This window comes from Amblyomma mixtum, chromosome 10 (assembly GCF_055824585.1).
Source record: "Amblyomma mixtum isolate Tamu chromosome 10, ASM5582458v1, whole genome shotgun sequence".
Lineage (NCBI taxonomy): Eukaryota > Metazoa > Arthropoda > Arachnida > Ixodida > Ixodidae > Amblyomma > Amblyomma mixtum.
Genome location: NC_143021.1, coordinates 164,415,031 through 164,441,264, shown reverse-complemented (window position 1 = coordinate 164,441,264; position 26,234 = coordinate 164,415,031). Strand labels below are relative to the sequence as shown.

Here is a 26,234-nt window from a genome sequence, read left to right as displayed (position 1 = left end):
GTGCTGCTTACGACTGCAGGCGTAAGCAGCTCGAGGGAGCGAGCACGCCGTCGTGCAGTCGGTTCTCGCGCTCCGGCTCAGATTCGAAAAGCCGCGGGCGTATCGGTCGCGTGGTAGAGCCGCCCACAGACTTAACGCGAATGACGGAACGCATAGGTCTGATGTCAGCGGCACGAGGTGATGGTAATCGGTTGAGAGATAATGCTGTCGGTATGTTTACGGTGGCTAACGATAGCTGGTGCGAACCGCGGCAGCAAAGCGCGCAATTTTTGGTACCGGCGGAAAGAAAACTGCAAAGAGCGTTGCGGGGCCTTGGAGGCCGCGTCGGCGATCAAAAAACGCAGAAACGCCCCGTGACGAACGCGCTGTCCACGCGGCGATCGGGCAGAATCTAAAAAGCAGTCAAAGCGAGCTGTGCACCAGCTGTCGTCAGCCACCGCGAACGTACAGTGAGCATTATCCCGCACCGATAACTATCTTTTCGGGGCGCTGACGGCAGTCGGGCCACGCATTCCGTCATTCGTGTTCAGTCTGTGGGTGACTGTACGCGTAACTTTTCCTTTTGGAATTCACGATGTCGTCTTATCAGACCGCGGCAATCAATCTTGCGCAAACTTATTGTCGTGTTTGCCGTAGCCAGCTTGAATTTTCAGTTGTCGTTAGTATGACTTTAAGCCAGCTTCACACAGGCTCAGTGAGCCCCTGCTCATGAAAGATGACTTCTTAGAGCGAGTGGCAAGCTGAATTCGGAAGGACGCAATGACGGGTTATATCCCGACGCCCGGGGCCATCTTTCTGTGGCCCTTTCACATTTTCTGCTGCTTTATCACCTAGAATTGGTGTAGAAAAATTCGCAGCACAAATGAATCGAAAACATGGTGGTGGTGGTTACAACTTTACTGCCAAACAAGGGGAAGGGATTAGTTGGTGCTGGGGCGAGTAGAGGTCGGCTTCCAGTCGGGGGCGACCTCTTGACCTCGCGTGATAAGGGCTGGTGGGGTTGTGTTCCTTGACGTGGCCAAAAGTCTGCCCCATTCCACTGCTAATGGAGCTAGCAAAAGTGTCGTCGGAGGGGGTTTGCTAGCACTTTCCCTTAAAATATGGTTTTGGGTAGCTTGCGTCCCGTCACCACATTGCGGACATGCAGGGTCATATTCACCGTTAGTGATTAGACATAATCGGTAGGGGTTAATAATTACTTCAATAAATAAATAGCAGCGCAAGGAGACAAGGACAAGAAGAGACAACAAGGACGGCGCTGAACTTCCAACTTTTATTTCTAACGAATCGTGCGAGCATATATGCACTCTGAACAATCCGGCGTCATCGTCAGTGCATGCGCAGATATGCCAGCTCTTTATCAGAAAGAGTGATAGAAGCGGAGCTAACACATGTTTCTCCCCGATTATAAATCAACCCTGATTCAATGATTTCCCGCGTTACACGTTGATTATTCTTTTTCCTAATGACGGTGCTAGCAAGGTCTGGGGAACATTCTTCACACGTAAGACAGTGGGCGGCCAGAATTCCTTCAAAATCTTTTCCTTTCAGGGCATTATCTACATTTTTGGCATGTTCCCTCAACCTGTCATTCACGCATCTCCCAGTTTGGCCGACATAAGTTTTGCCACAGATTAAAGGAATTTCGTATACCACGCCTTCTGCGCATTCAACAAAGGGCCGCCGATGCTTCTTCCCACAGTTCTTTTGCTTCGCTGTCTCGGGATCTGTCATCTTGCACAGCTTTGACAGCTTGTGAGGAGCAGAGAAGACGACTTGCACGTCGTACCGCTGCGCTACCTTTTTCAGATTGTGTGACAGCTTGTGAATGTAAGGTATCACAGCTACCTTATGCCTACGCTGCGCGTGGGCGTCACAATTACTCACGTCAGTGCGTAACTTGTTGAGTAGGCCTTCAGCAACCGAAATGAGAAGGTGCTGCGGATACCCGGCACTGCTCAGCCTATCGGCTTGATGGTTGAACGCTTCTGCGGCGAGATGCGGGCAACTTTTGCTAAGGGCGTTTTTAAAGCAGGAGGTGGCGATGGCTCGCTTAACGAGCTTTGAGTGCGCAGAGTTGAAAGGCAGAAGCGGTTTATTGGCGCGATTGTGACGCGCAGGGAATTGAACGTGCTGCTAGAGAGATATTGGGCACCTTTGGAACAGTGATGAGGCCTCTTGACCTAACTCACGAACTCCCAGTGAACGGCCAAATTAGATTTTTAGATATTAGGCTTCACTTTAAAGATGATGGTGTCTGCTGGGGCTATGATCCGCGCGCCAATAAACCGCTTCTGCCTTTCAACTCTGCGCACTCAAAGCTCGTTAAGCGAGCCATCGCCACCTCCTGCTTTAAAAACGCCCTTAGCAAAAGTTGCCCGCATCTCGCCGCAGAAGCGTTCAACCATCAAGCCGATAGGCTGAGCAGTGCCGGGTATCCGCAGCACCTTCTCATTTCGGTTGCTGAAGGCCTACTCAACAAGTTACGCACTGACGTGAGTAATTGTGACGCCCACGCGCAGCGTAGGCATAAGGTAGCTGTGATACCTTACATTCACAAGCTGTCACACAATCTGAAAAAGGTAGCGCAGCGGTACGACGTGCAAGTCGTCTTCTCTGCTCCTCACAAGCTGTCAAAGCTGTGCAAGATGACAGATCCCGAGACAGCGAAGCAAAAGAACTGTGGGAAGAAGCATCGGCGGCCCTTTGTTGAATGCGCAGAAGGCGTGGTATACGAAATTCCTTTAATCTGTGGCAAAACTTATGTCGGCCAAACTGGGAGATGCGTGAATGACAGGTTGAGGGAACATGCCAAAAATGTAGATAATGCCCTGAAAGGAAAAGATTTTGAAGGAATTCTGGCCGCCCACTGTCTTACGTGTGAAGAATGTTCCCCAGACCTTGCTAGCACCGTCATTAGGAAAAAGAATAATCAACGTGTAACGCGGGAAATCATTGAATCAGGGTTGATTTATAATCGGGGAGAAACATGTGTTAGCTCCGCTTCTATCACTCTTTCTGATAAAGAGCTGGCATATCTGCGCATGCACTGACGATGACGCCGGATTGTTCAGAGTGCATATATGCTCGCACGATTCGTTAGAAATAAAAGTTGGAAGTTCAGCGCCGTCCTTGTTGTCTCTTCTTGTCCTTGTCTCCTTGCGCTGCTATTTATTTATTGAAGTCATGTACCAACACGCCCAATTTTCCGCGTTAATCAAGTTAATAATTACCTTTTTTTAGGCGTCCGAATGTTGTGGCTTGCGCCCTGTCCAGGTAGGGATGAGGGGCGGGATACGTGCATCTTTGCTCGCGATAGAGGCCCTTCTCCATGGACACATCGGAGGCGCACCAGCGCAGCGCTTACGCGCTGTAGTGCCTGCGCCCACATTTTGCTGGCGGGCCGGTCTAAACCAGCGCTGCGCGCCCGCCGGCGGCGGGAAGCAGGCCCAGACTTTTTTGGACAAGTCGCGACATGCAGCGTGATTCATCCCTCCGCCGCGGCGCCGACTCGGACCCTTCCTCCTCTCCGTCGGTGCGAACTCCTCCGACACTCGCCGGCTCTCGACCATTGGTCTAATTTGAAAGGTGGCCAGTGATTGGAGGATTTGAACGGCTGGCTGCCGTAACCGTTACCAGTGGCTATAAAAACGGAGCCGCGCTGAACCCGAGCAGCAGACGGGCAGCAGAAGAGCCATCACGCCGGAGCTACGCTCGCCGCCGGGGCCCCCTTCTTCTGTGTGCCTGCCGGTGGTCTTGACCCTTGTATCATGTAAAAGCCCTTGTACATACTGTACATAAATTCATTTGACTCACCGTCGCCTCGACCGTTTCCTGGCTCAGACATCCAGTCCCAACAGTGGTGGCAGCGGTGGGATGCCCCAAATCCCAACAGTGGTGACAGCGTTGGGATGCCCCAGTCCCAACAGTGGATGGCAGCTGCGGGATCGACCGGCGTCAGCTACCTCGGCGCGGTGAGTGCCTGATGTTTTCCCCTCAATTCGCCAGACTGCTCTAGCACACGTGATTGTAGTCTAGAGTAGGGCTGTGTGGGTAGCACTGTAGAGAGCTTTGCTGTTTCGAGCCAAATCGGAGCGCTTTGAAACGAAAGCTGGTGCAGAGGGAGTAAACGAGGCGTTTCGGAAAGAATTACTTGCGCGTGTCATGCTAGTAGCGCTATAGTAGTGAACCGCAAGGGAATTCTTAAAGGGCAAGCTGCAAGAGACTATTGTGCGCGATGGAGAACCTTAAAGTGAAGGAAATCATCGAAATTTGTGAAGAGCTAGGCCTTACCGTAGGCCGTGCGAAACGGAAGCAGGCGATTCTCGAGATCATGCGGAAGGAGGGCGTAACGGCTGAAGAAGCCAATGAGGCCTTGGATGAGATCAAAGAACGCCGTGAGCGCGAGGAGGCCAAAGGACGCCGTGAGCGCGAGGAGGCCAAAAGACGCTGTGAGCTCGAAGAGACAGAAAAACAGAAGCAGCGTGAGTGAGAAGACGCAGAGCGAGAGCGACAGGAACGCCTTGAGCGGGAAGAGCGAGAGCGACAAGAACGCCTCCAAGAGGCAGAGCGACAAGAACGCCTCCAAGAGGCAGAGCGACAGGAACGCCGAGAGATTAGAAAATTAAAAGAGTTGGAGTTGCTGCGAAGCTCGCCGGCGCCTAGTGTAGCTTCAATGACAGTGCAGTCTAACGGCCAAAGAATCCGAGACAAACTGCCGCCGTTCGTAATAGGCGAGGACATGGCAAAGTATCTCGTGAAATTTGAGCATGTCTGTGAGAGGAATGTCATTGAGCGAGAACTGTGGGCACAGAATTTGCTAGCTCTGCTTCCCGGGGAAGCATCTGACGTGATAACGTGTTTGTCGAAGGAGGCGTTCGAGAGTTACGATGAGGTCAAAGAGGCCCTGTTGAGGAAATAGCTTTGCATTCCGGCAAAGGTTCCGGTACGCGAAAAAAGGCAGTGAGTCGCACATCGAATTCGCGTTTAAGCTGAAAGCCGACCTAGTTGAATGGCTCAAGGGCGAGGAAGTTTATGACGATCGTGATAAGGTGGTAGAGTGCATTGCGCTGGAGCAATTCTACCGCTGCATCCAGGACGATGTAAGGCTCTGGCTGCAGGATAGGCTTACTGAGGTTAAGCTCAACAAGGAAGCAGAGCTTGCTGAAGAATACTACACTCGCCGAAACTTGCACAGCAGGGCATTACGCATCGAAAAGGCGGAAACAAAGGATGCTTCTCTAAGGAAGCCTGATGGAAGGAAACCGTTCGCGCGTCGCGATTTTCGAAAAGATGCGTCCGCTTTAAAGGAGGCTGTAGGCGAAGAACAAAAGGAGTTAAGGAAATCTGACGATGCTCCTAAGCAGCGCGCTGATGCCGCACGTGCGTTTGAGTCACGGAGGCCTTTGACATGCTACCACTGCAAAAAGGAAGGGCATGTCGCGGCAAACTGTAGACAAAAGGTTGCTTTCGCAACGATTCGAGGGACAGACAAGAATATGAGGTTGTTGGAACCATATATGCAGGAGATAAGTGTGAACGGTAAGAGATGCAAAGCCCTTCGTGACTCGGCGGCAACTATGGACGTTGTCCACCCGTCCTTAGTTTCTCCGAATGATCTTACAGGAGAATGCGAGTGGGTAAGACAAGTAGCCGAGGAGCAATGTGCTTGCTTACCGATCGCTACAGTGATCATTGAGGGTCCTTTTGGTCAGCTCAACACCGAGGCGGCCGTGTCTGCCGCCCTCCCTGAGCATTTTCCTTACCTCTTTTCGAACAGCTCAGAGCAGCTTCTGAGGGATAAAGGCAAATCGTTCTTTGCCGGCGTGGCATGCATGGCCCTTACGCGATCTCAAGCGCGGAAGCTTTCGCAGAAACTTGACCTTGCACCGGAGAGGGAAACACCGCTTAGGGAAGCAGATGAGCATTGTAGCCTAGATACGGTGTCGGTGGAACCTCAGATCGAGGACTCTCCGGGAAGCGGAGAACTCGCTGCTAACGAAACTGAAAACAGTTTCAACGATAGTGGCAACGAGAAGGTAACGGCGACGCTACTGAGCGAGGCGAATTCCACATTGAGCCCAGTTTCCGACACTTGGCACGAGCTAACTCAGGTTGACAGAGCGACGCTCTTTCGGGAACAGCAGGAAGATAGCTCGATTATAGCTTTGCTGGATAAAGCTAAAGGAGGAACAAAGGAAAAGAATGTTTCATTTCATCAGAAATCCGGCTTGTGGTACCGAAATTACGCTGACGCCCATGGTCGCAAGTACGAACAGTTTTTGATCCCACAAAAGTATCGCCGTCAGCTATTGAACCTGGCGCACGAAAACGCGTGGGCAGGGCACCTCGGCGTGAAAAAGACCAAAGCTAGAGTCGCCCAAGAGTATTACTGGCCTCATTGCTGGAAGAACATTGAAGGCTTTGTGCGCTCTTGCGACACTTGCCAGAGAGTAGGCAAGTCTACCGACAAGTGGAAGGCGCCCATGAAACTGGTGCCAATCATAACCGAACCCTTCCGCCGGTTGGTAATTGACACTGTAGGGCCACTGCCCGAGTCGAAGAACGGTTGTCGGTATATTCTGACTGCTCTGTGTGTCGCGACAAAGTTTCCTGAAGCGATACCTCTCAAGGAGCTCAATTCTCCTCAGGTCGTGGACGCCCTTTTCTCAATTTTCGCTCGTGTCGGATTTCCTTCGGAAATTCAGTGTGACAATGGCAGTGTCTTTACCAGCTGCCTAACCTCTACTTTTTTCGAAAGGTGCGGTATCAAGGTCGTACACAGCTCGATCCATCACCCGCAGTCGAACCCAGTAGAGCGTATGCACTCGGTGCTCAAAAGAATATTGCGAGCTCTTTGCTTTGAGCGAAAACGCGATTGGGAAGCCTGCGTGCCTGCAGCTATGTTCGCTTTACGATCCGCTCCCCACGATAGCACAGGCTTCAGCCCTGCGGAGCTTGTATACGGCCGGAGCTTAAGAACACCGCTGCGAATGCTGCGAGATTCGTGGGAGGGCGAGGAGGAAGGCCCAAACGTGGTCACGTACGTCCTTAACCTGCTTCAAAGGATCCGAAAACGAAATATCTTGTCGAGGGCCACATGAAGGCAGCGCAACAATTGTCAAAAGAGTACTACGACAAGTCAGCAAAGAAGCGTACTTTCAAAGTGGGCAGCCAAGTAATGATACTGCGACCGTCTAAGAAAAATAAGCTTGAGGTCCAGTGGCAGGGGCAAGCGAACGTGGTATCGAAACTTTCTGATACCAACTACGAAGTTAAACTAGGTAGAAGGCCCAACAAAATCTATCGTAGTAACCTGATGAAACCGTACATTCAGCGTCACGCTGTCGTGAATGTGATTTTGAATGGTTCGGACGAGGAAGGTGCAGAAATCCTGACCTCTGCGGACATGAAGGAATGCGGTTCGGCTGCATTGTTAGAACAGGTTAACTTAGAACCACGTCTAAGCCAAGCCCAGAAGGAAGATTTGAGAATGATTGTTTCTGAGTTCGAAAAAGTGTTTTCGAATCGTCACGGAAAGACGACGCTAATTGAGCACGATATCGAGCTAACGTGTGAAGAACCGATCCGTAGTAAGCCGTATCGCTGTTCTCCCGTGCAGAAAGAAATCATGGCAGGTGAGATCAAGCGAATGTACGACCTGGGAGTCATAGTACCGGGTGAGAGCGATTACACATCGCCCTTGATACTAGTGCAAGTACCGGGAAATGATCCCAGACCGTGTATTGATTACCGGCGACTAAACGCGATAACCCGGGATCAGACCTATCCAATACCAAACCTTGAGGAAAGGGTGGCGACAGTGTCAAAGTCGAACTACATATCCCCGCTAGACCTCGTGCGAGGCTATTGGCAAGTCCCCCTTACAAAGCGCGCCAGCCGCTACGCCGCGTTCGTTTCCCCATTCGGAACGTTCCGCCCAGTCATGTTGAGTTTCGGACTCAAAAACGCGCCATATTGCTTCTCGAATCTAATGGACCACCTGCTCCATGGTCTGTCCAAGTACGCGCTCCCGTACCTGGACGATGTCGCCATCTTTTCTAACACATGGGTAGAACATGTAAATCACTTACGGGTCGTGCTGAGCCGGCTGAAAGATGCCGGCCTCACAGTCAAACCTGCTAAATGCCAGCTAGGTTGCGCCGAAGTGACTTACCTAGGGCATGTGGTGGGCGCGGCCGCCGTAGACCGTCAGAAATCAAAGTAGCCGCTGTCGTAAACTACCCCCGGCCAACCACTAAGACCGAGATAAGGGCCTTTTTAGGCTTAGCTGGATATTACCAGCATTATGTAAGACTACTCGACGCTTGCCAGTCCTCTCACAGACGCGCTTCGAAAGTCGGAACCCGTGAAGGTGACATGGGACCAAAAAAAAAGAGAACGCGTTTCAAATGCTGAAACAAGCCTTGAGCGAGGAGCCAGTTCTAATGGCGCCTGATTTTTCAAAAGGCTTCATAATTCAATGTGATGCCAGTGATCGGGGCATGGGAGCTGTGCTATGCCAAGAGGATGATGAGGGCAATGAAAGGCCAGTTTTGTACCTAAGCCGTAAGTTGACTTGCCGTGAAGAGGCGTACAGCACTTCTGAAAAAGAATGCGCCTGCCTGGTGTGGCAGGTCAGAAGCTTGCCTGCTACGCCGCCGGTTCCAAGTTCGTAGTAGAAACCGACCACTGCCCACTAACTTGGTTAAATAATGTCATCTAAGAGCGGCCGGTTGCTGAGGTGGAGTATGATACTCCAGCAGCACAATCTTGTCGTTCGTTATAAGAAAGGCAAGTTAAACGCGAACGCAGACGCACTAAGCCGTGCGCTCTGACCAAGGCTACCTTCGAACGCCTCGCTATTTACATTTTGTCACTTCGCGAACGCTTGTTAAGTTCGCTCGTAAATCGGGGCAAAATTGATGTCCTCATTCGCGGCCTCAGCCGATTGTTTTCCTGCCCAAATGATCTCGAGGGACCCCGTTCACTATCATTTCATTCCTTGTGTTGTTTCCGTTTGACGCTTTGTTTGAGCTTATTATTTTAAGAGTTCTGGTATCCCACATGTGTCTCTTGTTGAAGAGGGAGCGAAAAGGGGACAGAACTATTGCTAGCGGAGTTTTGTGACCTTTAAGTCTGGTGTGTTGACGGGTGACAGAGGGCACTTGCTCGTGTTGGGTGTTGCCTGTTGTCGGTCGGTTCTTCGCAACATGCGGAACGATCAACGACCGATGCTGAGAAGCAAGCTCTTCCGAAGGACCGAGCGAAGCTGATCCAGTCACCTGGGCGACAAGGCGGCAGGGCAGTGATCCTGTCCTGACGAGCGGGAGCCGTTCTCGGAAAGGAGCCTGGAGCTACCTGCGGCTGAACACCGGACGAGAACTTGGAGGAGCCTCGCGTACGAGCGCGCCCCGCATCCGAGCCACGCGGAAGTAGCTCGTCTTCGTGGCGCATTGTCTGGCGGCAGTGGTGCTGTAGTGCCGGCGCCCACATTTCGCTGGCGGGCCTGTCTAAACCAGCGCTGCGCGCCCGCCGGCGGCGGGAAGCAGGCCCAGACTTTCTCGGACAAGTCGCGACATGCAGCGTGACTCATCCCGCCGCCGCGGCGCCGACTCGGACCCTTCCTCCTCTCCGTCGGTGCGAACTCCTCCGACGCTCGCCGGCTCTCGACCATTGGTCTAATTTGAACGGTGGCCAGTGATTGGAGGATTTGAACGGCTGGCTGCCGTAACCGTTACCAGCGGCTATAAAAACGGAGCCGCGCTGAACCCGAGCAGCAGACGGGCAGCAGAAGAGCCATCACGCCGGAGCTACGCTCGCCGCCGGGGCCGCCCTTCTTCTTTGTGCCTGCCCGTGGTGCTCTTGACCCTTGTATCATGTAAAAGCCCTTGTACATACTGTACATAAAAGTCATTTGACTCACCGTCGCCTCGACCGTTTCCTGGCTCGGACACCCAGTCCCAACAGCGCCCAGCGCCGCACCGCGACAAGCGTCGAAAAACACATGCAACTCGATGGCCTGTCGCGGCTACCGCGTTAAACTCGGCTCGGCGAAGCAAACGGCGCGAAGGGCCGTACAGGATGCCGAGAGAACTACGTTCTCTGATTGGTTACACCGACCGCAAACCAGCGAGTCACTTCCGGCGCCGGCGCGAGCGAGGCGCGAATATCTGACATGGACAGATATTTGCCAAGCGCCAGCGCCAGCTCGCGTCGGCGCGTCGCGCATGCGCAGTCCGGCTCCGGCGTACGCTGGTACGCGTAGGCGCTGCGCTGGTGCGCCTCGGATGTGTCCATGGAGATGGGCCTTAAGAGTCTGTAACCTCCGCGTACGAGCGAGGCGCCTCGGCGGGGGCGTCCGCTCCCGAGATGTATCCCGCCCTCCGGTTAGTGAAACCTTGGGCTAGACGTCGTCCGCAAATAGCGATTGCGGATACTTCAAGCACACCAGACTAATAGAAGTTTACGATTATATTGTTTTTTAAGGTGCTATTCGTGGTGAGACATCGAATTTTTGTGTTATACACATGCGCAAACTTTCTTGTAACGGGTGTTTCACTTCAGATGTTCTGCAATTTTTAAAGATTTTTTCAGTTAGAAAAGCGCTGTTTTCGGCACAACATTGTGTGTGGTGTAGCGCATCCGACTAGAGCTAGGATGTGCTAACTAGAAGGATAGTTAACTGCTGAGTTGGGAACCTCTATTACTGTGTCCATGATAACAATATCCATGAGTAATATCCATGATGTAACAATAGCGCAAAAGGAACGCGAGGAACGGAAACGACACAGACAAGCGCTGACTCTCAACTGTGGTTTTTCGTGCTATTCTTACTTCATGAACGTTATCCAACTTGACCAACTTTCGGCTTTGCGTAATAACCGCACCACGTTTTTACAATTTCGAAATCGGTTTTTCTCGGCGCTGAGGCCGAACAAATTTACACTACATCCGGCCAAAATACATGCGCGCGAAAAGCAACCCCTCCACTACAAGTAACTCGGTGAAATAGCCGAAATTTGTTGGACCATGGCGCCGAGAGTAACAGCCTTTTCGAAATTTTAAAAGCTAACATCGATGTTACCTACGGTGGCCTACACGTTTCTCAATGAATAAGGAGATTAGCAGTAATCGCTAAACAGTTAACATCCGATATTAGTTACCAAGCCTACTAGTTAGCACGTCTTAGCTGCATTCTGATGCGCTGGGCTGTTCGCATTGCTATGACGGAAAAAGTGCTCTTCTAACTGAAGAAGCGCATTTTTAAAGTTGCTTTAGTTCTTAGGTGAAACGCCCTCTATTATTGTCGTGTAAAGTTCCTTGATCATATAAGTTTCGCGCAATATTTATGGCGACCCATCGTACCGCCTCCGTGGTTTTCACGTTCTGCTGGTGATCTCGCCCGCGGCACAGTATTTCGACGGATTGAGGCGCAATACAAAAGCGCCAGTGCATTGTACGATGTCAGTTGCAAGTAAGTGAAGGCGGTTTGAATTGAACCGGAGCCCTCCTTCGTAGCGACCATCGATCACAGCCGATCGGTCGTTTGGGGTCTTTGTAAACCACGCAATTCGCAATGAGTGCAGCCGCTTAGACCACGGCATCTCAAGGGAACAAAAAAAATGGACACAAGTTCCGCCTTAAGGCTATGATATGATAGCCTAAGGGGTTAATTCCCATATATACATAAGGTCGATCCGGACTTTACATTCATAGATGCCTGGCAGTCCGCGTACCCCTCTGAGGGCAGTGGTGCAGCGGTTAAGCGACGCGTCACTGGCCTGCGATGGCAGGCGCTCCAAGCAGTGGGCCTTGTGCCGCCCAGGTTTCCTCTTCCAGAACGACCCGTCATTAATTTCAATGCCACGTAGGGCAGCTGACTCACTATCCAATGGCCAGGTTGTGATGACTCGGTGCAAGGTCACGTGACCTTGTGGCCCACCTGCCTCCTAGGTTGCTCTGTGGGCACCACCTGCCAGAGCAAGGCTCGTGATTTTTCGCTCACAACGCCGGCAACGCCCACACCTGACTTTCTGGGCAACGGGGCCTTAACTCTCGCGTTACATTAAAAACTGCCTCAATGTGCACTAACCTAGCAGAGCATATACTGGCCTTTCTACCTTTCGCCTCTACCTGAATGCGGTCGTCGCGGACGGATTTCTCAGATGTCCTTGCGATTAGTAGCCAAATAGCACATCCGTTAACGCCATTAAAGTTTCAAGGGAAAAAATAGAAGCGGACCAACTTCAGCAATATCCGCGACGCTACGCCATCTGCTGTAATGCCTCGCCGCTTCGTCACGCAGTGTTTCATCACTGCTGCGACGGCACGGGATAGACAGGAACTGCCCCGCGAGTGGGCAAGCGTGGCTCCCAAGACCGCACGAGGAAACACACACAAAACATAAGCTCGACATCACGAACATCACTCTTGTTCAGCCATCAGTTGTGATGTCTTGTTGCGATGCAGCACCAGTCTGCCCATCCCTGCACATAGCATATTTCCGTGCAGTGTACGATATCTGCACTATTAGTCTTGTATGAAATTCGTTTTAGGGCTCCCTTTTTTGGTGTTACACGTGTATAAAGCACAAAGCAGTGATTTCTTAGGCATATTCTTGTTTCTCGGCGAGCGAATAGCGACAAGGCTGAAATAAGAATCTGTGTACTGCGTGTACTTTGTGACTACTTCAATGCATGTGATCAACAGCTTATCATACTTTGGTGAGGGCATTAGAAAGTACTGTGCTGTTAAGCGACTTCACAGAGGGGTAACCCGCAGCGGTGCCTCAGTGCTTATCGTGCTCGAGGTGCGGGTTCGATACCGGCCATGACGGTGGAATTTCGATGGAGACGAAATGTTAGAGATTTATGTACTGTTCCATACCTGTGCACGTTAAAGAAACCCCGGTGGTCTAAACTATCCAGAGCCCTGCACTACGGCGTCCCTCATAGCTTGAGAAAAAAACATTGGCTATGGCTTAGCTGTGCTTAAACCTGGAGTGACGTGACAGCTACAGCTGGTCGAGTGGAACTCGCTCAGTCGAATTGCAAAGTCAGTCTTTCGTCGCTCCATTTCGCTCGGCGTTCCTTTATCATCTTCTCTGGACGTGGATTCACTCACTCCCCCCCCTCTCCACTCCACCCCCACTCGGTTTCGCCGGTGCGCCGCGACCCGGTAGCTGCTCCGCGCAACGTGAGCAGCCACGGTGGCCACGGCACCACCACGCTGAAGGCTCGAAATGCTAGCGTAATGCAGGCGCTCGGCGCGCACTAGCTTCGTGTTCTGACGGCACTTCGCGGATGCGCACAACTGACGAGGCGGGAGGCGTCTACTCCGCCGTCGGCGAGGTGCGCGGCGCGCACGCCATCTGTAGGCTATGACGTCACTCTGCGCATGCGCACAGGCGGCGGGGCGGTGGTGCCACGGCTCAGCGCGCAGCCACGCTGACCTCGCGAAGCAACTGGCATAGTGTAGCTGTCGCTACAAAATACTCAGCTAGCACATAGAAGGTGCAAGCGATTCTTCTTTGAAAAAAAGAAATGACCACGCCTTGTTATATTACCGCGATGTCCATATTGAACAATGTATATTACCTACAAGAATCAAACTACTTTCGCGGCAAGGAACTACTCATCATTCCTAATTAAACATCTGAATAAATTAAGCGTGCGCACCAAGTTATACAGCTGAAGAGTGTCTTTTCATCCCTTTCTTTTAAATACCAGCTCTCACTACAACCAGTTGGCCGCCTGCAAGTCTAAATTTACTCCGGTCATAACTCCCCTCCTTTTAGCGTAGTGATTGTTCGATTGTGTTGACGGGTCACTTGCATAGCCCCTTCAGTCCCGCATTATGTTCTGCCATCGAGAAAAAATGCCTATACTTAAACACCGAAGGTGAGCGGACATGGACAGCACCGCCTTCCACGCTCGATCGAGACCAGCTGGCGGAATAAAAAGATGATAGCAAGTACAAGCAGAAAAAAATAAATAATGCGACCCAATGAGACAGGAAAGCGCCACTATCCCGTGTAACACACCACGGCCGCAGCTTTGCAAGGCTCGGGAAAGGACAGAGGTACTCTCGGAATTCGACTCTGTTCGCCAACACGACGTGTTTTGCACCGATGATGTCGTTCGAGGAACTGTTGTGTGCAGTTTTTGCAGAAACAGCTTTGGTGCTGTTTCGTGCCGTCGATTCTGACTTGGAGGTCGCATGCTCGTGACTGAAGATGCGCCGAAACATTTTGCCATCTCAGTTCTAAAGCGAGCATCGTGAGTGCGGTACAGATTGCGTTGGCTGCGCGAGACATGCTCTGTCAAAGAATTTGAGTTTCAAGACAGCAGGACAAACACCTCGTGTTCACCTGTACGATGCGGAGCCAACCTTGTAACGATCTCTTCAAATCATCTGTCGTTGAGATCACGGGGTTGGTAATTACAGCGCATTGTACCCCACGAGAATTGCTCTCCTTCGACCATCACTGTAGGATCGGTCTCTTGGCTCGTCGAAAAGAACGCGAACGTCTTCGCACGAGCAACACTAAAACCTTTCTGCCGTGGTCCGAAACTCGTGCGGAATCATTTCTCGCTGTCGTGCTCATCCCGCGAGGCGTCCAGACTGTGGAAGACGAGGCCCATGACAACGGCTGGGCCAGAGAAGCGGGCGCTGATCAATTCTAAAGTGGCGGGAAGAGAGATCGAGTTCCTTCATGGCCGCGGGCGTTGTGTGATGCTGGGTGGGCTTTCAAACTATACAGATGTTGGCACAGTCCCTGCCTGGAAGCAGGGTTAGTCGAGGAAAAGGTCACGATTAGAACGAAGTATTCCTTGCAGTAGAAGTGCTGGGACTGGCGCCAGTTATGCGTCGTTTTAATATCAAATTGAAACACCCGCTACTCCCGTTCGTGAACGCTTTTGAATTCGCAATTTAATATGGTTGTCTTCAGTGCAATCAATCGGCTCTATCAGATTGACATGTATCGTAAGGGGTAATTGAATATAGAATTGACATCCGTTCCGTAATGTTGAGAAAAATTTTAAGGTGGTTTTTTCGACGGCACACTGCACACAATGCATTCGTGCCCGTATACCACAATAGATGCATCGCTATCCAGCGCTGACTGAACGAAGTAATAATTCTGTGGGACGCGACGCGCGATGGCTTCGCGCGATGTCCTAGGAGGTGCTATCGCTGATGGCTCCGGTTCTCCTGTTCTGTGGTTGAGGAAAATTTCAGCCACTGCCCGGAAGCCACTCGCGAGGCAGAAAGCATTGCGTATGCCCGACTTCCGATCTTGGTTGCGAGGAAAGTTCGTTTTTCTTGCATAGCTTCAGCGGAACGCTGCGTGACGCTCGCTTCGTCGCGAGTATGGGTCCGAGGGGTTGCACTTTTCTATATTGAATTGCCGACAATTCAGCCGACTTTCTTCGTTGTTTATTTCTGAAGGAATATTTAGTTGAAACTCCGTTTTTTTTTTCTCGCTAATATCGCTTTCTTTAACTATATTGCAACGGATATTCACAGAAGACGATGAGAAGGAAGTGCCTGACTGGTGCGCGCGCTATTGTTCGGTGCTTCCTGTGTTGTTCGCTCTGCGCTCCGGTCGCCCTTGCTTGTGACTAGCCTTTCGGGCAACGTAACATCTTTGGTGGAGGTGCTGGGTATCGTTCCCAGCACCACGGAGCTCCGAAGCGGTCGTCAAACCGGTGCTACTACCATCATGGCCCCACCCAGCGAGTCGCCGACCACTTCTGCTGCTCCTTTCGTGGTCATGGCTTCGTCCCGTGACCCCGGTACATTTTCGGGAAACGACGGCACCGATGTCGACGATTGGTTAAGCCTTTACGAAAGAGTAAGCGCATATAACAGGTGGGACCAAACGTTAATGCTTGCTAACGTAATTTTCTATCTGAATGGAACGGCGAGGGTGTGGTTTGAAACCAACGAAGAACTTACAAGTTGGGATCTATTCAAAGAGAAATTGCGAGCACTCTTCGGAAGACCTGACGATAGGCAGATCACTGAGAAAAAACAGCTTGCTTCTCGTGCGCAGTCGTCGACGGAAAGTTACGTGGCCTATATACAGGACGTATTGGCACTTTGCCACAAAGTCGATGCCACCATGAGCGAGTCCGACAAGGTGGGCCACGTGCTGAAAGGCATTGCTGACGATGCCTTTCATCTGCTCGTTTGCAAAGACTGCACAACTGTTGACAGCATTATCAAGGAGTGCCGTCGCTTCGAACAAGTCAAAAGCCGTCGCATTTCTCAGCACTTTTCCCGACTTCCAAACACAGCCGCTACATCTTCTTGCCAGGACCAACGACTTCAAGCTCAAGTGCCCTCAGAGTCTCCACCTGTCACCGACACTGTGACAAGGATTGTTCGCCGTGAACTCGAAGCCCTAGCACCTGTGGTAACATCATCGACCACACCTAATGACACACTGCCCTCCGTGTCGCTTATTCAGGCTGTCGTGCGGCAAGAACTCGCCCATCTCAACCCCCCGTCCGGCCTACTCCTGCTGCTCCGTCCTCTGAATACGCCCAAGACGCCATTGCCCGTGCTGACTACGCCCGTCAACTTGCACGCTCCCGACTTCTCGCCTCGCAGGGCTCCCAGCAGGAGTTCTACAACCGCCGCCACCGCACAGTCTCTTTCTCTCCTGGCTCCCTCGTCTTGCTTTGGTCCCCATCTCGCCGCGTCGGCCTCTCCGAAAAACTTCTGTCCCGTTATGTTGGCCCGTACCGTGTCCTGCGCCAGGTAACTGCTGTCACTTACGAAATCGCTCCGGCCTTCCAGCCCGCTTCCTCCCGCCACCTTCAACGTGATATCGTCCACGTCTCTCGCCTGAAACCCTACCTCTCGCCCTGCCGCTCGACGTCATCCAGTACACCGTGACGGTGTTTTTCCGGACGGGGGGCCATGCAACGGATATTCACAGAAGACGATGAGAAGGAAGTGCCTGACTGGTGCGCGCGCTATTGTTCGGTGCTTCCTGTGTTGTTCGCTCTGCGCTCCGGTCGCCCTTGCTTGTGACTAGCCTTTCGGGCAACGTAACAATATTAAAGCGCCGATAATACGCACAGAGACCCAGGAAGCGCTGGACAGCTTTCTTGTCGGTCGGTCGGAAAAAAAAAAGAGCGCTATCGCTGTCGACGTAAGGGTGAAACAAAAAATAAGCAAAAAAAACAAGCAAGCTGCCGCAACTGAAGCGCGCGAAAACATCAGCACGGTTGCGTCACCGTGTATAGTAGGGCTTAAGCCGCACAACATGCACAATGTCAGAGTCGGCCTGTCGGCGTCGCTGTTCCGCAGCACCGTCCGGAACCACTTCATAGTTAACCTCACTCACACGCCGTACCACTCTGTAAGGCCCAAAATAGCGGGAGAGCAGTTTCTCACACAAGCCTTGGCGACGAACAGGAGTCCACACCGAGGCTTGGTCACCGGGTTTGTAGTCAACCTGTCGGTGGCGAAGGTTGTAACGGCGCGCATCCGAGCTCTGCTGTTGCCCGATGTGCACGCGGGCCAGCTGACGGGCTTCTTCAGCACGTTGGGCAAACTGTTGGGCGTCTGGGGCGAGTTGGTCATCCTCTGGGCACGGGAGCATGGCATCAAGCATGCTCTGGACTTCGCGTCCGTACACAAGGCGAAACGGGGAGAAGCGCGTAGTTTCCTGCAGGGCGGTGTTGTAGGCAAAGGTGACATACGGCAGGACCTCATCCCAAGTTTTGTGTTGGACATCTACGTACATGGACAGCATGTCCGCAAGGGTCCTGTTTAATCGTTCGGTCAAGCCATTGCTCTGCGGATGGTAGGCCGTGGTCTTGCTGTGTGTTGTGCAGCTCAGCCCAAAGATGTGGTCGATTAGTTGCGCTGTAAACGCCGTCCCTCTGTCTGCAATCACGTGCGAAGGAGCGCCATGTCGCAGGACGATGTTGTGCATGAAAAACTCTGCGACTTCTGAAGCTGTGCCACGAGGGATCGCCTTGGTCTCGGCGTAGCGAGTCAAATAGTCGGTAGCAACTATGATCCACTTATTGCCGCCCTGCGACAAGGGGAAAGGGCCGAGGAATGTCCATGCCGATCTGGTCGAACGGAGCGCCAGGGGCAGTAACGGGCTTGAGAAAACCCGCCGGCTTAGGTGGGGGCGTTTTCCGGCGCTGGCATTCTCGGCAGCTTTTAACGTATCGTTTGACATCAGCAGAAAGTCCAGGCCAGTAATACATGTTCCGCACTCTGGCGAGCGTACGTGAAAAGCCCAAGTGGCCAGACGTGGGCTCATCGTGGCAGGCGAAAAGAACGTCAGACCGGAGGTCGGCTGGAATGACGAGAAGGTGAGGTCTATCGTTGCCTCTCGAGTTCTTCTTGTACAAGAGACCTTGCCGCAAACAGAAGGAGCCAAGACGTCGAGAGAAGTGGCGAGGTATAGCCGTATCACTACCTTCAAGGGCGTCGATGAGAGGGCGAAGGTCCGAGTCCGCCCTCTGCCGAGTCAGTAGGTCGGAGGCGGTGAGAGTACCAAGGAAGCCGCTGTCGTCATCGGGCGCTGCGTCGGCAGCATCAACTGGTGCACGCGACAGTGTGTCGGCGTCTTCGTGTCTGCGGCCGGACTTGTAGACAATAGTAATGTCAAATTCCTCGAGCCGTAAGCTCCAGCGTGCCAGGCGTCCAGATGGGTCTCGCAAATTTGCCAGCCAGCATAGGCAGTGGTGATCGGTGACCACTTTGAATGGGCGGCCGTAAAGATAAGGGCGAAACTTCATGGTGGCCCACACGACCGCAAGACATTCTTTTTCAGACGTGGAGTAATTGCTCTCGGCGCGGGAGAGAGTACGGCTAGCATAGCCGATAACCCTCTCAAGGCCCTCTTGGTGTTGAACAAGGACCGCGCCAAGACCGATGTTACTGGCGTCGGTGTGGACCTCGGTATCGGCATCTTCGTCGAAGTGCGCAAGAACGGGAGGTGTTTGAAGGCGCTGGCGGAGCGTAGAGAAAGCGGTCTGTTGCTCAGTGGTCCAGACAAAGGAGGTGGTATTCCTGGTGAGGCGCGTCAACGGCTCAGCAATCGTGGAAAAGTCCGCAATAAAGCGCCGATAGTACGCACAGAGACCCAGGAAGCGCTGGACAGCTTTCTTGTCGGTCGGAACGGGAAAACGTGCGACGGCGGCAGTCTTTTCGGGGTCCGGCCGCACTCCCTCAGCGCTCATAACGTGACCAAGAAATTTGAGCTCTTCGTAACCGAAATGACACTTCTGGGGCTTCAGGGTAAGGTCTGCCGAGCGGAGGGCTTCGAGGACAGCCCGCAGGCGCTGGAGATGTTGGTCAAATGTTTCCGAAAAAACTACAACGTCGTCCAAGTAAACAAGACAGCTTTGCCACTTGAGGCCTGTCAGGACGGTGTCCATCATCCGTTGGAACGTAGCCGGGGCGGAGCACAAACCGAAAGGAAGCACTTTAAATTCATAGAGGCCATCTGGAGTCACAAAGGCGGTTTTTTCGCGGTCCCGTTCGTCTACTTCAATTTGCCAATAGCCGCTCTTTAAGTCAATGGATGAGAAGTACTTAGCGCGCCGTAATCTATCCAGCGAGTCGTCAATGCGCGGCAACGGGTAGACGTCCTTATTAGTCACACTGTTCAGTTTGCGATAGTCGACACAAAACCGGAGAGTGCCGTCCTTCTTCTTAACAAGGACTACAGGTGAAGACCACGGGCTTTGGGAAGGTTGAACAACGCCATTGTCAAGCATTTCCTGAACCTGAGTTTGGATAACCGCCCGTTCTTTAGCAGAAACACGATAAGGCTGCTGTCGTATAGGGCGAGCGTCGTCATAGGTGATGATGCGGTGCTGCGTGATGGGTGTTTGACGAACCTTCGAGGAGGAAGCGAAGCACGACTTGTATTCCTTCAGCAGCTGTTCCAAAGCCAGGCGTTGCTCCCGAGACAGGTGGCAGTTCATGTCGACGTTTTCAAGGGAAGGTTCGTCAGTGCCGGCTGCCGCGGACGCAAAACAAACGGGAATATCGGTAACAGGTTCGGCAGAAGCGATAGCAGTACCTGCAAAAAGGTGCCGGTACTCATTAGAAAAATTTGTGACCAGGACCGCAGACCGGCGACCACGAAGCGTCAGTAGACTGCGAGCGGCGCAGATGCCTTGAGTAAGCAGGAGTGAACGGTTAGACTCGGCGACTGCTTCTGCGTCATGCAAGTCGTTGCAAGTGACTTCAACCAAAACACTGCTCCGTGGCGGCAACGTGACACTGTCTGCAGAAACACGAAGGGCGGCACTGCGGTGGCAAGTTTCGGCGAGGTGGGTCGCTTTACTGGTCGAAAAGGTGATGATTCGTTGGCGGAGGTCGATGACAGCAGCATACTCCCGCAGAAAGTCAATGCCGATAATGAGATCGCGGGAGATATTGCACAGAACTACACAACTGACGACGAACGTAGATCCCTGAATCTGAACGCGAGCCGTGCAAATACCCTTTGCAGTAACGAGATGACCACCGGCAGTACGGAGATGCACTACAGAACAAGGCGTAAGCACCTTTTTTAGAAGAGTCGCCAATTTATCACTCATAATTGAATAGTCGGCCCCGGTGTCCACTAATGCACTGACTCTGTGACCGTCGAGAAGAACAGGTATGTCCAAGGAAACGCAGCTGTCTCGGTCAGATGACGGTGCTATCTGTTCACGGTCGGAGCGTAGCGGCGGCGGCGGGAGGTCTTCAGCGCAGCGACTCCCAGCGACCTCGCCCCCGAAGGTCGCTGGTCTCAGTTTTCCCGGCAAGGGCTCGGCGAGCGACCCTGTACTGCTCGCGAGGAGCTGTGCGGGTTCGGGGAAGAGCGTCTCGGAGATGATGAGCGCGGCTGATGCGGCGCACGGGCTGAAAGTCGCTGTTCCGCGAGGAAGTCTTCAATGGCTGAAGGCCGGTGGCCAAACCGGGGTCTGGGCGAATCGGCTCGAAATCCCTGCAGACCGAGGCGTCGATAAGAGCAATTGCGGTAGAGATGGCCTGGTTCTCCGCAGTGAAAACAGAGTGGCCGGTTGTCAGATGTGCGCCAGACATCGGCCTTCCGCAAGTGCGCTCGGCGATCGTCGAAATACGGGACTGGTGGAACTGGGGACAGCGGTGCAGGAGGCGTTACTGGAATCGGCGGTGGCGAAGCTGCAGCCCGGCGTCTCGCAACTTCGGCATAGGTGGGGCGGCTGTAGTCTCCCGGCAGAGGTGGTGTTTCGACGGTAGGACCCCTAAACGCCTGTTGCACCTCCTCGCGAACAAGAGCGGAAGTCGAGCCAAGTGCAGACTGCGAAGGGCTGCAAAACTTGAGGATCTCTTCACGCACGATGGTGCGAATCAGTTCGCGCAAATCGTCAGGGTGGCTCCCGGCGGTGGCAAACGATTCGGTGACTGCAGCAGCATGCACGGGCCGGTTGTAAGTCGCAGAACGTTGTTGAAGAACTTTTTCATCGTCGCGGCCTCGGCAAGGAATGCAGCGACGGTCGATGGTGGGCTGCGCACGAGGCCTGCAAAGAGCTGTTCTTTGACGTCACGCATCAAATGCCGGACATTCTTTTCTTCTGGCATGGTCGGATCAGCTCTTCTAAAGAGGCGCGTCATGTCCTCGACGTACATCTGAACGCTTTCGTTCGGCAGCTGGATTCGGGATTGTAGCGCACGCTCAGCTCGTTCGCGACGATCAGCGCTTGTTTAGGCCTCCAGCAGCCGACGACGGAACTCATGCCACGAGATTAGAACGTCCTCTCGGTTCTCAAACCAGGTGCGAGCACTATCCTCGAGGCTGAAGTAAACGTTCCGGAGTTTGGCTGCGTCGTCCCATTGGTTAAACGCAGCTACGCGTTCAAAGTGAAGGAGCCAGTCCTCCACATCCTCAAAAAGTTCCCCACGGAACGTCTTGGGAATCCGCGGAGTCTGCAAGGTGTAGTGGGATGGCGCGGCAGCAGCGGTTTGCAGAGGAGGAAGAGCGGCTGTCGCCATGGCGCCGCTCTCTAATGGTCCAACCTCCGATGGCAGTCCCTGGATCCTCCGGATGAAGCGATGTACCGGGGTGTCAAGCGGTACAGGGCTGGCTCGACGGCTGCCTGGAGGGGTCTCTTGCATGGGCTCACGGGTACCCGGCACACTCCACCAGACTGTAACGTACTTGCTGACGAAGGGGGGCTTTATTAGCAGGCACGAAAGGGAAGGCCAGGCAAGCTGGGGCAACAGCGACAGACTCCACACGGCGCGAGCCCTACTTCGTCGTCGTCGCCCTACTTCGTATGCGCCACCTGGCAAGACTAGGTGGCAATATGTTCAAATCACTTGTAGTCTATCATTACCTTTTTATCATCAGGAGCAGTCGATTTTAAAGTAATTAATGCTCAAAGGGTCTTACCTACAGCTGGGCTTCCACACGAGTGTTATCTCTATGTTAAAGGTGATGAAATAATGCTGATAATAATTTAAGTGGCAGTTTATTTTCTTCCTTTATTCAGAGGTACCCCGCTTGGCCAAACGGCGTATGAGCAAGGAGGGGCTACAAGCTGGACAAAAACAAATCTTCATTAGTACAGCACACTTCTTTATAGGACAATCGATTGCACTCTGCAAAAGTTCTTGCTTGATTCATATTGCAGCGAAGAAGCACGAACACAAGTAGAAGGAACACGCAAAAAACACGGACGAACGCTGCTAACGTTCGTCCGTGTTTTTTGCGCGTTCCTTCTACTTGTGTTCGTGCTTCTTCGCTGCAATATGAATCAAGAATGTTACCAACTTGCCCAAAAACGTGTCTTACTCAAAAGTTCTTGCGAAAAATGAATTAGCGTAAAGGTTCGTTCTGGCGCGGTATTCTCGTATTTTTTTTGCTTTTAGTTGCTTTTGGATATGCAGTGTGGTTGCTGAACATAGGTATTTTTGTAAATTCCGGTCATCTTATAAATTCGAAATAGTAACTTCAAGCACAATTTGCTTCGGCGCGAGGACAGCGCTTCCCATTCCCACTTCCTTTTTCATTTCACTGCAGCTCTCCCCTCGCTTGTACTGTCCCGTAGCGAACCTTGCTGCTCTGTTCTGTACTCTTTTTTACTTGATCAATCAAGGTTTTCTGGTGAGGATTCCAAACACAACACGCACACTCCAGGACCGGTCGCACGTGTGAGATATATGCAGTGTTCTTCAGGAAAAAGGGTGAGGATTTCAGATTTCGCTGAATGAAATATCGTGCTCTGGCAGCCTTTTAAACAACATTACTGATATGGGCACGCCAGGAACAATCAGATGGAAAAGTTACTACCAAATATTTGTACACAGCTGACTTGTTAGTAATCTGTCTTCAAAAAATAGGAAGTGTATTTTTTTTTCTTCGTGAAGGACAGATGGGTACATGTTTTGCATTCAGTATCATTTTCCACCTCTCACGCCATGAGACAATTTTACAAAGGTTAGTTTGTAAATCGATTTCGTTTACCTCAGATATTCAGTCGTGATAAAATTCAATCAGTTCTTTGGTTTGGTTTGGTTTATTGGGGTTTAACGTCCCGAAGCAACTCAGGCTATGATGGACGCCGTACTGAAGGGCTCCGGAAATTTCAATCAGTTGTGTATTACAGAATAGCCGCTTACCAAACCCTTGTTGCTCTTAAGTTAATATCCCGTGCTCTAAGCAATGTTTGATTATTTCCTTCTATAAAATGTGCTCTAGTATTTTACAAGAAATTGATGGTAAGGATATGGGCCTATAGTTACGTCTTTTTTTTTGAACCACCCCCTCGTGAACTGGGACTACATGTGCCAATTTCCAATTATCCGGTAGCGAGACAATGGAGAGATTTGGTGTATATAAGATAACGGTGACATCCGACTGGCCATGCACAGCGCTTTCAACACGCGGGTAGAAATACCATCGGGACCGAGTGGCTTCGTTTCATCTATTCCTTTTAGCAATGATTCAGTTCTACTCGGACTGAGCTCGGCAGGGGGCATTAATGGCGGAGCACTCACACGTGTATCCATAAAACTTATTTTCCGGAAAAATACACAATGAAAACAAAAGTTGCCTTAGCTTATCATCAGACAGGACTTCATTATTGTGAACGATTCCATTTATTCCAGACGATTCAGATCCAAATCCTTTCACATATTGCCAGAAAAGCTTGAGATTCGTTTTGATAATGTCACTGAGTCGACTGAAGTACCGTTCCTTCGCACTGTGTACTTTAGTTTTGTACTCATTAGTTACCTGAGTTAACCTTCTGAACTGATAATTACTGTGTTCTTTTGAATGTCAGTTATGCTCATCTTCTCTTCTTTGTTAGTCTCAAGGTATTTGGTGTCACCCATGGCTTCATGCAACTTTTTCAGCCTAACTGAATGAATATCGGCACATACTTTTCCGTCAGTTCTCTCATTTTTCTTTAAAAAAATGGCCACTGTTGCACAAAAGTATTAACGTAAAAGGCAATCTAAAGCAGACAAATAATCAAGAAGTTCGCGAGAAGTGGCGGATTAATCACGCTTATCAAAAAAAAATTCCCTAATTTGCATATCTTCATTCGCTTGATCTCAAGTTTAATGCTAGCTACGACAGCGAGTGGTCATTTATTCCTAGGATGCAAGTGACAGAATCTAGCAAATTCCGCGCGTTACAAATCAACAGGTCCAAAATGCTGTTGTTGCGTGTAGGTGTACTCGCGTATTGAGTGAAGCCGAATGTGTCAGCAAAGTTTTTCATCTCAAAATTTTTGCAGCAGCCAGTCAGTTGTACAGGTTCCATTAGACCAGTTCAAGTCCAGTAGTTTAAAATCTCCGGCAAGAATTATCTGATCCGATGTTTTAGAGACAATATCCTATAGACGTTGCAATGTAGTTGCATCAGAATTTTGAGGGCGGCATGATCCAGCAATAGATGTTGTATTATCGGCAAAAGTCACTTTGTACCAGATTGATTCCATGTTATCGTATCCAATATCCAACTAAGTTGACCGTAAAAAAGAAAAAAGAAAGACACCACCACCCGTTCGTGCCCTATCATTCCGATGAGCGGTAGAGGGATTAGGAAACACCTCACTGTCATTGATGGACGGGGATCAGCCGCGATTCTGTTCCAAACACAATGCCAGCCTCCAGTGATTCAATGTGGCCCGCGAATTCGTTTACTTAATTCACAATGCTTCTGCAGCTTACAACCACAGCCGTTAGATTGTGCGAGGGAACAGCCCTTTTAGTAGCATGGTGTCCCTTTTTGAGGACTGGAGCCACTTTCACTTTTTCTTTGTCCCAAGTGAATGCCTTACAGTCAACAATGAGCTTGTCACAGCTTCGATTAACCTGACTGGTGGTGTCCGTTGTTTCCGCTTGAGCATATTTCCATAATTGTTAACGGTGCATAGTCCTGGTCTACACTGTATTCAGACCCCTTGAATTTTTTGGTGTTTTTAAGAGCAGTTATTTTTCCATTCTCGGAGAGAAAATTAACGGCAATCGCTCGATTGAACTTGTTGAATTGACCGACACAATGCGCTCTTTGCACTGTCTTCAGTTATCTTGCAAAATGGGTCTGACAGATTGCTTTAATCAATTTCTCTGACTGATCCCACTTTTCTGCCTCATCTTCGACACCATAAACAAGATCCATCCTTCGACTTCTGTTTTCAAGACGGACACTTCTTCTTTGTAGGTATTGACTACTTTTAGGGCTGTTCAACTGCAATTCCGTGTCCTTCCAGTGCATCATTAAGAATTCCAATCTGACCTTCAGTTCCCATTTTGGAATTTAGCTCTGCGAGCATAGCTTCATGTTTAGCAAATTTTGCTTCGATGGCATCCAGCTTGTTCGTGATTGTGCTCTAGCAGGCCTGCAAATTTTCAGCAATTCAAGATCTGCTTCACTGAGGGGGCCAGGATTAAGCTCCACATGGCCGGAAAGTAACAATAGCAAAATCAAGAATAGTACTAGGTTTGCAAAAAAAAAAAGTGAAGACATGCCTGCTGACAACTACAGCGCTCAGAAGAAAGACCATGTGCAGAGTCGCGCGCGACCGACCTACTATATACGATCTAAGCTTAAAATCTCTGCCTCTCCCGTAACCGAGAGTAGAGTAAGCATGATATGTTTACGGGCATAACACATTGGTTGTAGATGGTACTAGTCAAAAACTTGAAATGTACCTAGTGTTCAACACACCACACCATACCAAACCACACTCTTCGTGTTGCGT

General features: G+C 51.3%; 1 pseudogene; it reads left to right on the top strand.

Annotated features, from left to right (window-relative positions):
- Positions 1 to 4,237: 4,237 nt before the first annotated feature.
- Positions 4,238 to 25,945, top strand: LOC149327607 (uncharacterized; annotated as a pseudogene).
- The last annotated feature ends 289 nt before the right edge of the window (positions 25,946 to 26,234 follow it).